Genomic DNA, 13,078 nt, shown 5'->3' with positions numbered 1-13,078 from the left:
AAGAATCGGACCCAAGAGCAGTTCATCGCGGAACTTAGGGAGATCTTTGATGTCCTTCGGAGCTCACGGATGCGACTAAACCCCAAAAAATGCACATTTGGGGTCAGGTTGAAAAAATTCATAGATTACATGATTTTCAAAAACGGGTAAGAGTTAACCCGGACAAAATCAAGGCTATCATGGACATGGTTCCTCCCCAAACTATTAAAGAGGTGCAACGCCTGACTAGGAGGATGGCGGTCTTGAACATGTTCTTGTCCAAATCAGCAGTTCGGGATCCCCATTCTTTAAAACTCTAAGAAGAAGTCCGCAATTTGAATGAAATTTAGAGTGCCAGAAAGCATTCGATGAGTTGAAGGTCCACCTTACCCCGTTGCCGGCCTTAATCTCTCCCAAACAGGGTGAAACCCTGTTCATCTACTTAGTTATGGGAGAGGTGGCCGTTAGCGCGGTGCTAGTGCTAGAGGAAGACAAGGTCCAGAAATTTGTATATTATGTTAGTCACGCTCTGTAGGTATTTTGTAGTGGAGCGGTATGTCTTGACACTAGTTCGTGCAGCTCGGAAGCTCAGGTCGTACTTTCAAACTCACCCCATTATAGTGGTGACGGACCAACCTTTGAAACAGATTCTATATAAACCCGATGTATCAGGGCGAATGGTGAAGTGGGTTGTACAATTGTCGCAGTACGATTTCGAGTATCAGTCGAGAACGGCCATCAAAACCTAAATATTGGCAGATTTCATAGTAGAAGGTGTTTCTTTCGGGTCGCGTGGTACTAAAGTCGACCAGACCAAAGAAGCAGTTGAGACCAGAATGGCCAAAGAATCTACCGAGTTACAGGCCGAAGAAATTGCTAAAGTCGCCCCAACCAATGAGGCAGCAATGGCCGAACATGCCGGAGAAACAGCTCAGGCCGGAGAGGCTGTCGAGATCGCACAAGCTGAAGGAGCAGTTAAGGCCGAACAGGTCAGAGAGACTGCCCAGGCCAAAAGGGCTGAAAAGACTGTAGGATGAACTGATTCGGTCTGGACGTTGTACGTAGACGGCGCATCAAGCAAAAATGGATGTGGAACGGGCCTCCTCCTAATCAGACCTACTGGAGAAAAATTGGCCTACGTTTTGAGATTTGATTTCAGAGTCTCAAATAACAAATCTGAATATGAGGCTCTGATCGAAGGAATGGAGGTGGCTCGAAAATTAGGGGTCGAATCAATAAAAATCTACAGCAATTCGCAGCTAACAGTAAATCAAGTATGGGGAAACTACGAGATCAAAGAAGAATCATTGAGAAAATATGTCACCAAGGCACACAAGCTGAGGGGTCAACTCAAGTAGTTCATGCTCGAGTAGATTCCATGGAGCCAAAATAAGAGAGTTGACGCCTTGTCTAAGCTGGCCTCATATCTCATTTGGCACATTAAATAGGGAGGTACTGGTGGAGATCGTTAAAGGCCGGCCTATAAGCAATTAGACACCGCAATCCTTCAGATAGTAAGCTCCTAGATGGACCCCATCGTCTGGTACCTAGCCAATGGAGAACTCCCCACGAGCAGAACAGAGGCCTACAAAGTCCTTTTCAAATCACAAAAATACGTGCTGATGTGAACCCCCGATTTAGACAACCAAAACACCATAGCTTAGGCAGCGAAAATTTGACCCAACTAATCCCTAGAAGTCACGAACAATTTTGATATTATCTCAACCCGTCACTACTCGAATTAACGAATCAAATTGGAGGTAGTAGAACGCCACAATCAAGGAAATACTCGATTGATAAGTTCAGGTGAATAACTTGAGAAGATTCTCAAGTATTCAAAGGAAACTCTCATGCCAAAGAGAAAGTGAAAACTCACTAATTGTATTTAATAGTCAAAAACTGATCCCAAAACAAAGAGGAAGTGGGGCTATTTATAACCCTTACAAGCATTAACCCTAATCCAAAAATTGACCAAACTACCCTACATACTTAAGGAAGATTTTGGGCCTCACTTACTAACAAATGGGCCGCAACAAAAAATCAACGAGAAAAATCAAATAATCCTACTAAACTCAAGTATTCGTGCAACCAACTAGTTTTCACTTGAATCTTCCAATTTCCCATGTACTTGAATGGGTCTTGGTCTTTATATTCTCATCATTCCTCTCCTCTTAAAGGCGATTTGTCCCCAAATCATGACTTTCTTACAAAACAAAAGTGATGAGAGCATGTGTATAGTCACCAAGCAGCCTGCATGTCGCCTTCTTAAGAGAAAAATGATCATGACATCCTTGTGTGGAATAAGGAAAACTCGTGGTGGTGGTAGATACATGTCGCGGACAGCAAGATTTTCAAGACAATGGTCACACCAGCGACGTCTCAACCCTATGGGTGGATCGTGAGCGAACACCCGGTGAACCAAGGTTTGGTTGGGTTGCGAGTTGTACGCGTCAAGACGTGCAAAAACTGCATCAAAGGCCAATGTAACTCGACTAGTGTTGGTTGAAATTACTTGACCAGCACTCTCTTCGCATATCTCTATGGTTGCGGGTATTGCACACTGCAAGATGAAGGATATCTGACCACGAACAACCTGCACAAATGAAAACACGTTAAACACCACAAAGGTGGAACAATCCAGCTCCCAGTGCCCGATGTTGTCCTCAGGTTTAGCGAGCATGATCAATGTTCGCCCTTTCTTTTCCTTGCCTTCTAATCGATCCAACTCCCATTCCCTCTATAAGATATTTTGGTCCTCTCGAACTTATGTAGGTGAGAGTGGAACAAGTATGATCCTTATCCTTTTATGCATGAACGAGTATTTGTTGGAATGACCTTCATAAGTAACCTCGCGATCAAATTGCCAAGGTCTTCCAAGAATAAGATGGGCAGCTTGCATAGGAACTACGTCACACACCAACACATCCTCATATCTTCCAATGTTAAATTTCACAGAAACCTGCTTGGATACTTGCACTTCGCCGTAATCACTAAACCATTGAAGCTTATATGGTGTAGGGTGATCTTGGACAGGTAGGTGTAACTTCTTGACAAATAAGGCACTGGCGACAGTGGTACAACTTCCTCCGTCGATAATCAAGCTACACACTTTCCTGTTAACTAGACATCGGGTATAGAAGATGTTGGTACGCTACTCTTCTTCATTTGTGCGTTGAGCACTCAATGCCAACCTTGTAACAAGGCCTAGTCCAACTGGTTGGTCAGGGACAATTATCTCTTCTTCCTCAACCAATAGAGGCATGCCTTCATACTCATCCTCCTCATCCGTTAGCACTTCACCACTTGGAAGCATGAGCATGGTCCTTCGGTTTGGGCATTGGGACGCGATGTGACCGAAACCTTGACACTTAAAGCACTTAGTGTCGCGGTTTCTAGGTTTAGATGCCGCTAGATCAGCCTTAAATTCGGCCCTTTGGGTCGGTGTTGAAGATGACGAACCAGGCACCCATGCTCCATTCGAATCCCCACTTGCCTTGGCTGACTTTTGCTCACTCGTGTGGATAATCTTGCCTTTATACTACTGAGTTCTCCAATTTTCAGATTGGACGTTGGAGATTTGGTGGGGGATACCCCTCCTCTTGAGCCTCCTTTCCACCTTGATAACTTTGTCCAATAATTCATCCATGTCAAGGTAATGTTGGAGCTCCACAATATTTGCAATTTCAGCGTGTAGTCCTCTCAAGAAACGTGCCATGGTTGCTTCTATATCCTCCCGAACATCAACCCGCAGCATGGCCATCTTCATCTCCTTGAAGTAATCCTCAACCGTCATACTATCTTGGGTGAGAGTTTGCACTTTATGGTGCAAATCCCTGTGATAATACGCTGGTATGAAGCGCTTCCTCATGATCCTTTTGAGTTCTTTTCAAGTGCGAATGAGTGGTTCTTCATGTCTCCTTTGTCTGGTGCGAATCTGATCCCACCAAACGGCTGCGTATTCAGTGAACTCAATGGTTGCCAACTTTACTTTTTGGGACTCTGAATAGTGGTTGCAGTCAAAGAGCATCTCAATCTTCCTCTCCCATTCCAAATATGCTTCAGGGTCCGACTTGCCTGGGAAGGTAGGAATTTTGAGCTTGATTCCCTTTAGTTCATCATCCCCTTGATTAGGATTGCGTTTATAATTCCGGAATTGGTTTCCATCTGTCATGTCCTCCTCATTGTTCGAATCACCTAACTCCTCCACATATGGTTGTCTCTTGGAGGCATTCTTGCCTAGGGTTGATTGCTCCACCTTATCCTCCAGTGTATCAATTCTCTGAGTCATGCGATCAATGACGCCTGTTAATGCTTCAAGAACATGTTTCATGTCATAAGGGTCACTTGTCGCATGAGTTTGAGACATGTTTATAGAGTACCTGCAAGGCTCAACAAACAGTTAGTAGAAACTGCCTCACTCACTCCCTTAGTGTATCACTCACCCTCGTGTATGTCACTCAAAGCGCTCCAATGGACTTACCAAACACCTTTACCTGTTGGGTTAGGTAGTTTGAGAAATGCTGCTCAAGCCCAAATAATTATCACCAACTTCTTCCTCAAGAGTAATCACGGAGATGTAGGAGAAAGTGTAGGAAAGTGTTCCTAAAAGTTAGGAGAAAATATAGGAGAAAGTGTAGGAGAGTATTCATAAAATCTAGGAAGAGAATATAGGAGAGTTTCCTAAACTGGATGAGAGAATATAGGAGAGTTTCCTAAAGTGGATGAGAGAATATAGGAGAATTTGCTAAAGTGGATGAGAGAATAAAGGAAAAAAATGCATGAGAGAATTTAGGAAAATTTCTTAAAAATAGATGGGAGAGTTTAGGAAAGTTTTCAAAAGAAATGGATGAGAAAGTTTAGGAAAGTTTCCTAAAAAGATAGCAGAGAGAGTGTCCAAATGAGTACAAAGAGTTATCCAAGTGCTTTACTTAGTTTCCTAATTGATTTTGGAAACAAGTTAGTTTTTGGAAACCCTTTGAAAATCCTTTTCCTCTTGAACAACTTTTGGTAACCATCTTGAAACAACCTTTGGTAATTTTCTTGAAACAACTTTTGGTAACTTCCAAATTCTACTCCAAGAAAGATTACACAAATCAGATTTGGTTCCCTATTCAAAACAATTCGATTGCCACTTTCTTTCCTTTCCTTTTTTTTTTTTGCCAACCGATTACTCTTTTCTTTCTTTTTCTTTTCGTTTTTGTTTTCTGTATTTTTTTTTTACTACAACTATCAACCACGACACAAAACAAGGAAGTCCACAAATAATAACTACCAAGAACTCTAAGATCTTTCAAGAACTTTCAAGGAAGTTGTCAGGAACTTCAGAAATTTCAAGATTGTGATCAAGAATGCAAGAAACTCAAGATTATTGTAAGTTCTCTTCAAGATTCACAAAATTCCAACAAGTTTTGCCAAAATCCAGATTTGAAAATCAAGTAAACAAATTGGATAACACAAACAACAAGGATGGACAGATTTATATTCAGATGAACAGTAACTATGAACAGTGTCGGTGAACAGTACCGGTGAACAGTACCGGTGAACAGTGACTCTTTTTTTTTTTTGTTCTAAACAAACGAATAGATTGGGATAAATATATATGACTCGAAATACATGAAAAAAAAAAGATATAACCTGGTGGTTGTCGACTAGCTCTGGTACCAACTGATGTGAACCCCCGATTTAGACAACCAAAATACCATGGCTTAGGCAGCGAAAATTTGACCCAACTAATCCCTAGAAGTCACGAACAATTTTGATATTATCTCAACCCGTCACTACTCGAATTAACGAACCAAATTGGAGGTAGTAGAACGCCACAATCAAGAAGATACTCGATTGATAAGTTCAGGTGAATAACTTGAGAAGATTCTCAAGTATTCAAAGGAAACTCTCTTGCCAAAGAGAAAGTGAAAATTCACTAATTGTATTTAATAGTCAAAAACTGATCCCAAAATAAAGAGGAAGTGGGGCTATTTATAGCCCTTACAAGCATTAACCCTAATCCAAAAATTGACCAAACTACCCTACATACTTAAGGAAGATTTTGGGCCCACTTACTAACAAATGGGTCGCAACCAAAAATCAACGAGGAAAATCAAATAATCCTACTAAACTCAAGTATTCGTGCAACCAACTAGTCTTCACTTGAATCTTCCAATTTCCTATGTGCTTGAATGGGTTTTAGTCTTTATATTCTCATCATTATACGTGCTCACAGAGGGAGTACTATAGAAGAAGTCCTACTTGCAACCATGGCTAAAGTGCGTAACGCCAGAGGAAGTAAGCTATGTCTTGCATGAGTTGCATGAAGGTATTTGTGATAATCACATTAGCCCGAGAGTTTTAACCAAGAAAGGAATACTATCTGGATACTATTGACCCACCATCTTCCGGAATTCGAATGAACTAGTAGCCAGGTGTAAGTCATGCCAGTTGCACGCCCCGGTTCACCACGTCCCAACTCAGGAGATGGTTTCCTTTTATAGTCCATTGTCGTTCTTTCAATGGAAAATCGATTTGCTGGGCCCATTGCTCCAAGCTTCAGGAGGTTATGAGTATTTGGTGGGAGCAATTGATTACTTTACTAAATGAGTCGAGGTCAAGCCATTCAATATAATCAATAGCAGGTCGGTCCAAAAGTTCCTTTAGAAGAACATAATATGCCGATTTGGCATATCGCGGGTTCTAGTCTGGGACAATGACCGACTGTTTGCTGACAGTTCCCTCCATGAGTGATGTTCCGAGCTCGAAATTCAGTAACATTTTACTTCCATGGAGCACCCACAAGCTAATGAACAGGTCAAAAATATCAACAGGACCATCCTGCACGGCCTTAAGACGCGAATAGGATCTGCCCGAGCTGGATATGTGGACGAGCTGCCCACCATACTGTGGGCCTACCAGACTACCCCCCAGACGGCTATCCAGGACACTCCGTTTGTCCTAATATATGGGGCCGAAGCAGTAATTTCAGCAGAAATTAGAGTGCTCTCAAGCAGGGTGCAGCATTTCGTGATCCAGAATAATGAGAAAGACATGTGATTCAACCTAGGCTTACTCGAGCAGCAAAGAGAAGAAGCAGTCATAAAAATGGCAAAGTACAAAAAGTAGATCGCGCGGTACTACAATGCCAAAATAAGGTATCTCGCCTTCAAACCAAGAGACCTGGTGCTGCGGAGAAACTCAGTGAGCCGAGCTATGGGCACATGCAAGTTTGACTTGAACTGGGAGGGCCCCTACGTGGTAAAAGAAGCTGACCGTGCTGGGTACTGCGAGTTAACTCACCCTAATGGGGACGAGATCCCACGCACCTGACACAATTCGAATTTAGGACTTTTTCGTTAGAGCTCGCGCGTGGCTCGAATTGATTAGAAGACAAGTCGCGTGATGTTTAAGAATGTATCTAGGTCCTACGACGAAAAGTAATATCTTTTTGCTAAGTGTTTGAATGAAAAGATCATCTATTCCAATTCATAAAGGTGTACAAAAAGGGGGGCTATACAAAAGTGAGCTGGCCAACTCAGATCCTATCCCTACTCTACGCCCTATCTATATCTGTACTAAACACTACCTAATTCTCCCCCTGTTGCACCTACTCGGGTTCAGGGAAAGTCGTAGGTAGGGTGGGGTTTGCGACCAATATGGCCAGGTCGCGCCCATGCGTATAGCCTTTCACGAGCCTGTTGATCTGGTAAACTGCTTGTGGGTTGTACTCATGCCATCTGCCCAGGTCAAACCCAGGCAAGTTCAGAGACTGCACGTCATACATAGCCTATGTATACCCCACCTGCAGAATTGGCCCGTTAAGAATGGCCAAGTCTTTCATAAAATTCTCAGACTTCTTGAAATCCTTGATGCCCAGCTGACAACCCTCCTCACCAGCAGTTTCAATCTGACCAGGCAGTTTCGCGGACTTCTTCTGCTCGACTTCTAGCTGCGTGGCCAGTTCGGCCGTCTTCTTCTTCTCCAGCTCACAGGCAGCCTGGGATTCGGCAAGCTGCTTTTTCATGGACTCCAGCTCAGCCTCAGCGGCCTCGAGCTGGCTTGACAACTTGTTTTTGGCCGCATTGGCCTAGGACAAGTTCTCTCCCATATTCTCATACCTCTGTGACAGTTCAGCGCCAGCAACGTTAAGTTATAAATTAAGCACAAGGTCAGGACAAGTCAGATGCAGAATACGACAAAAGCACAGTTAGTTCAGAAGATTATCTGAGCCGCACTGAGATAGTATTGCTCCAGCAGTTCGGAGTTGGACGCCAGCTGGATGAAGTGGTGGTCACGCGGGAGCACTGTGCCCCTAAGGAGCTCCCGAGCTGTCTCTGGGAAGTGGGCTCGGTCATTCACCGACAACCCCCACTTCGAGCAGAAGTGCAAGGGGTGCGGGTATGCGCTCAACTCGGATGGTGGTTTCAGAGAAATCACGTTTCTCCGTCGCCACATGGCTGGTGGTGATTTTAACGAGGCCTGCTGCTCCGCAGTGTTTACTCCGTAATGCCTGGGCTGAGCGACAAGGGCAGCGAATTGCCCTTCATGGGCGTAAGGAGAAGTCACCTCAGTACGGTCCCTCTTGGCCGTCGTCTTCTTTCTTTTCTTCTTGGGCTCCTCCACGGGAGAAAACTGAGCCACTGCCTGAGGGATGGGCACTAGTGGAGGAGGAAGAGCCATGCTGACATGAACGGTGGAGAGCTCAGTAGCAGGCGTACTCAAACCGCCAGTTCCCCCTATGTTCAACAGTTGAGAAAATTTCTTCACTATAGGACAAAGAGAAGAGGTCAGTTCGGACAACATAGTTGAACTCATAAAAAAGAAGGAGGAAGAGGGGATGAGATCAAGAATTTACAAACTGCCAACTTCTCGGGGGTGAGAGGTCGGAGATCGGGAGTAGAGTCATTCACCCCTGCCTGAATCAACCCCGCGGACCAGAGCTAGGCGCTGTTGAATTCCTTCACTTTCAACCAAGCTCCCGAACTAATCAGGCGGTCCAGCTCGGTCGTTGGTAGGGGCGAAGGAATGGGATCAGACACCTGGGTCTCCTCCCTCCAGGTCAAGAGAGAAAAGCCTGTGTTCTTCACATAGAAGAATTGGGCCTTCCAGCCCTTAATAGAGGAAGGAACGTGCGAGAACAGCTCATGGGTTGGGAGCTCCCCCCCCCCCCCGCTTCTACGAGCGAAGTAGAACTAACCATGGACCAAATCGCTAATCTTCATTTGAAAAAATGATCTGAACAGATCTAAGGAATGGGGAATCTCGAGGACTATGCACAAGATAAAGAAGCCGAGAATCGATCAAACAGCGTTATGGACAAGCCGGGCTATCTGAATTCCCTAGAAGGTCAGAATTTGATAAATGAAATGAGGAATCGGAAGGCGGAGACCAGCTATGAACTGATCTCTGTAGATGGCCACAAAGCTTGGGAGAGGTCGGTTGGCGTACTGACCAGGTTGGGCGGCCCTGGCCTCGAACTGAAGAGGGATATCATACCTCTCCACCAGCTCGTTTACATTTGCCTGATTTAGGAGGGGAGTATTACCTCGACTTCCCCAAAATCAGTGTCATGCCCCCCGGCAGTTCCTGCCCCGGTATTAATAGGAGCTGCTTCCAGGAGAATACCCTGAACAACATCTCTCCCAACAGGCTGGGCAGGCTGGTCGAACGGGATCATGGCTCGGATTGGTGAACGAATGGGAGAAGGAAGATATTCAGAATCAGACGAGTTGGAAGAAAAGGAGCTAGAAGAAAAGGAAATTATTTCTATTGGGGCAGGTCGGACTACTCTACGCCTAGGTGCGGAACTAGTGATGTTTGAGTGTGTGAAAGAAGAAGACTTAAAAGGAAAAGAGGACTTATTAGCAGATAAGGAAGAAGAGCTGGTAGGTGCTTAGAAGGGGACGCTACTCTCGGACAAACTCACTAAGCGTTGTGCGAGCTGATGGAAATTTGGAAGTAGATAAAATGAGGAAGGAAACTTGAAAGTGACGTCTGATGGGGCCTATTTATAGGCCACCCGAGCGGGAAGATGAAGAGCCCCGAATTAAAATTTCAAATTTAATACTAGAAAACCGTCGCCTTGGGTGACGGTTAGGCTGACAACCACCATCATAATGGGACATGACCTTTGAAGTACCAATTACACAAGCAAACGTAGTAGTTACTCAGATAAAGGCAGCCGTCATGGGATAATGGGCTCTGCTCCGAACCGACCAGTTGTCTCGAAATTTGATCCAGACTCATGCGACCTTTCGATGACTCTAGACTCAAAAGGGGGCTAGTGTAGTGGGACCAATTGACAGTAGCCACGTGTTAGTTCAGCCATGGTGGCCCGCCAGCTCGGATCAGCCAGGTCGGCTGGAGAGCACCAACTCGGCGGCCGCCACCGCCTCTCCGTTAGGTGGGCCTAGTAGGCCGCGGCCTCCGAACCGTTCGGGGTATTCACGCGAAACCCTAGAGAGACTCCAAACCCTAGAGGACTCCGACTCCTATATGGAAATTACTACCCGCAAGCCTATAAATGTAGCCTCATACGACGACACAAGGTACGCCATCTACAGTACTCTATATTGTTACTTTACTCTCAAGCTCTCGTTGACTTGATCGTCGGAGTTACTTTGGGGACCTTAGCCCCGCCTTTGCCTTTTCTTTGCAAGATAGCCCGCTTGCTTTTCCCCTCTCAGCTTGGTCGCCCTCGACTAGCTCGGTCCGCATCAGCTCAGTTCGAGTCTTACTTTTGACAGTTGTATCAGGTTACAATATATGTTAATATATTTAGTTGGCTAACATGTCAATTATTACAATTTGTGTTCACGCATTATATTTTCCCCAAAAAGAACGAAACATGCTTTGTAGTTTGAGACAATAGTATCATTTTAGATAATGGTTTTAAAAGTTGTGATGGTTTTCGCTACTGTTGCCATTGAGAACTCGAAAGCTAAAGAAAATAAAGAACAAGAATACTTTAATCTACTTAAGTAGGTAAAAAATGTCTTTCATCATTTAAAACTTATTTACACATCACTTACATACACATTGGTTTACTTCTATCATCAACACATTTTTTTAATTATCTTTTTTTTTTATCTCACATGCATTGTATTATTACTTTTTTAATAAAATTATCTCAAATAATCTCTTATCTGAATACACTCACAAATTGCATGCTAAAACGATTGATGCACTTCATTTTGATCACAAATTTATATCTTTCATCATTTTTTTCCGAGGCAAACTGTAGTAACTTTAATGCAATTCATTGTTTTCGATTGATGTTCTGCCAAATGATTTCATTTTATTGTCTAAGCAAACTTTTAGGAAATTAATGTGGTAGTTTCCCAAAAATAAAAAAAGAAGCATATATAGTTTTGGCTGTAAGGCTTTCAAGTTTAGGTATACATACCAATCAGAATGCAATAAGAACAAAGAGAAGTTTAAATTTATAACTATATGAAAGAAATGTAGTTGATTAGTGAAAAATAAGACAACAAATGAAATTGTAAACATAAAAATTTCAAATTTCACTAGGCAGTAGTATATCCTGATATGGTTGAGCTTCGGGCGACCCGGTACGGAGATATTGATAGGCTTGTCACAACTTAGCCCATAAGATTAGTCGGCTGGACTAGTCCGATCGTTCCAACATAGAAGATTAAAAATTCGAGTTCTTGACCGAATAGTGAACAAAATCCAAGTTGGTACCTCCACGCCCCCACCCCAGCGCAAAAAAAAAAACTTACAATTTATTCTCCTAAGATATATACTAATTCTCATTTATTTTATAATATTAATTTATGTCACTTAACCCCAATAAGTTAAACTACCAGCCTTTGGGCTGGTGCCCACCATCAAGCCTTTAAGGCTTGGTGGGGTAGGAGGCAATGGCACCAATTATCACATTAAAATGTGAATTTACTTTAAAAAATTCAGACAGGTGTATAGTGCATTAGTTTGGTCCGGTGGTGGTTCAGTTCTCTCCGGTTTACCCCTAAACCTCCTTAAATCCACCCCCTCCCCTAGTGTAGGATAGATTAGGATATACTACAATTGTCTTCTCCGAAAAAAAAAAGAAAAAAAAACCCTAATAAGGTAAAGTTACCCCTCCACTATGATTATTTTTTTTTCCCTTCTCTAACATGTTTCTTCCAAGTTAGTTTTCTTTTTTCAAATATTTATATTTGAACAAAAAAAAATTCTCTATCGACGAGTTTCCTCTTTTAAGAACTTTTATTCATTAAAGAATCAAACCTTAGTGTATTTATGTATTAATATTATTTCCTTACATGTTAGAGATTCAAAATTAATTTGTCCCTCCTTTTTTGCATTGTGTTATAATTCATCCTAACTGGAAATTTCGGGCATTCATTATTTAATTTTGAAATAAAAGAAACTGTATATATTTTTATAACAGAACGATTCAAAATCAGTTACCGATTTTTATATGCATAGTAAAGTGTCGGTTATTTGGACAATTTTTTGTTCCTTTTTTTCCGTCTAATGGATCATTTGCTTATTGGGGTTTTTTATATTATTTTTTAAAGTAATCAATTACATCTATTCCTTTCATGTGATACATTACCGCCATCAATTAAAGTGATCAACCACGAGTTAAATTTCATTGTAAACGAAAGAAGAAGATTCGAAGATAAAAAATTAGCATGATAAAAAGGTATTTTCATTTCTTAGTGGTTTAAATAACAAAAAATAATTGCTAAGAGGTAAAGTGAGAATCAGGGTATACCTTATGAAGATTAATTATAATTAACCCAAGAAAAACAAATACATTTTAGAAATTCATTGTTTGACTCTGTACTTGCAAGAAGTTTGGTTTAATAGCACACGAGTGTTAAGGTTGGCCAGTTCCTTTAGGAGGGAACTTTAATTTCAGCTTTGATATATAGGTACGTTTTGGGTCTCCTTTACAAATACAAATGCGGTAGTGTGACTTGAATGTAATGATGTACAAGTAAAGAACTAGAAAATCTACTTGCCGTCCTATGTTTGTTTGCCTTCTTATGAACGGAGTAATTCAGAGTAAAACCAACAAGTTTCTGCGCGAAGTAGAAGAGTTAACGTAACCGATTGATGTTTAACTCGACGCTGAGCACAA

The sequence above is a fragment of the Coffea arabica genome, chromosome 7c (assembly GCF_036785885.1).
Source record: "Coffea arabica cultivar ET-39 chromosome 7c, Coffea Arabica ET-39 HiFi, whole genome shotgun sequence".
In the NCBI taxonomy this organism is placed as follows: domain Eukaryota; kingdom Viridiplantae; phylum Streptophyta; class Magnoliopsida; order Gentianales; family Rubiaceae; genus Coffea; species Coffea arabica.
The sequence above is the reverse complement of the archived record's forward strand: the minus strand, read 5'-3'. Positions refer to the sequence as shown.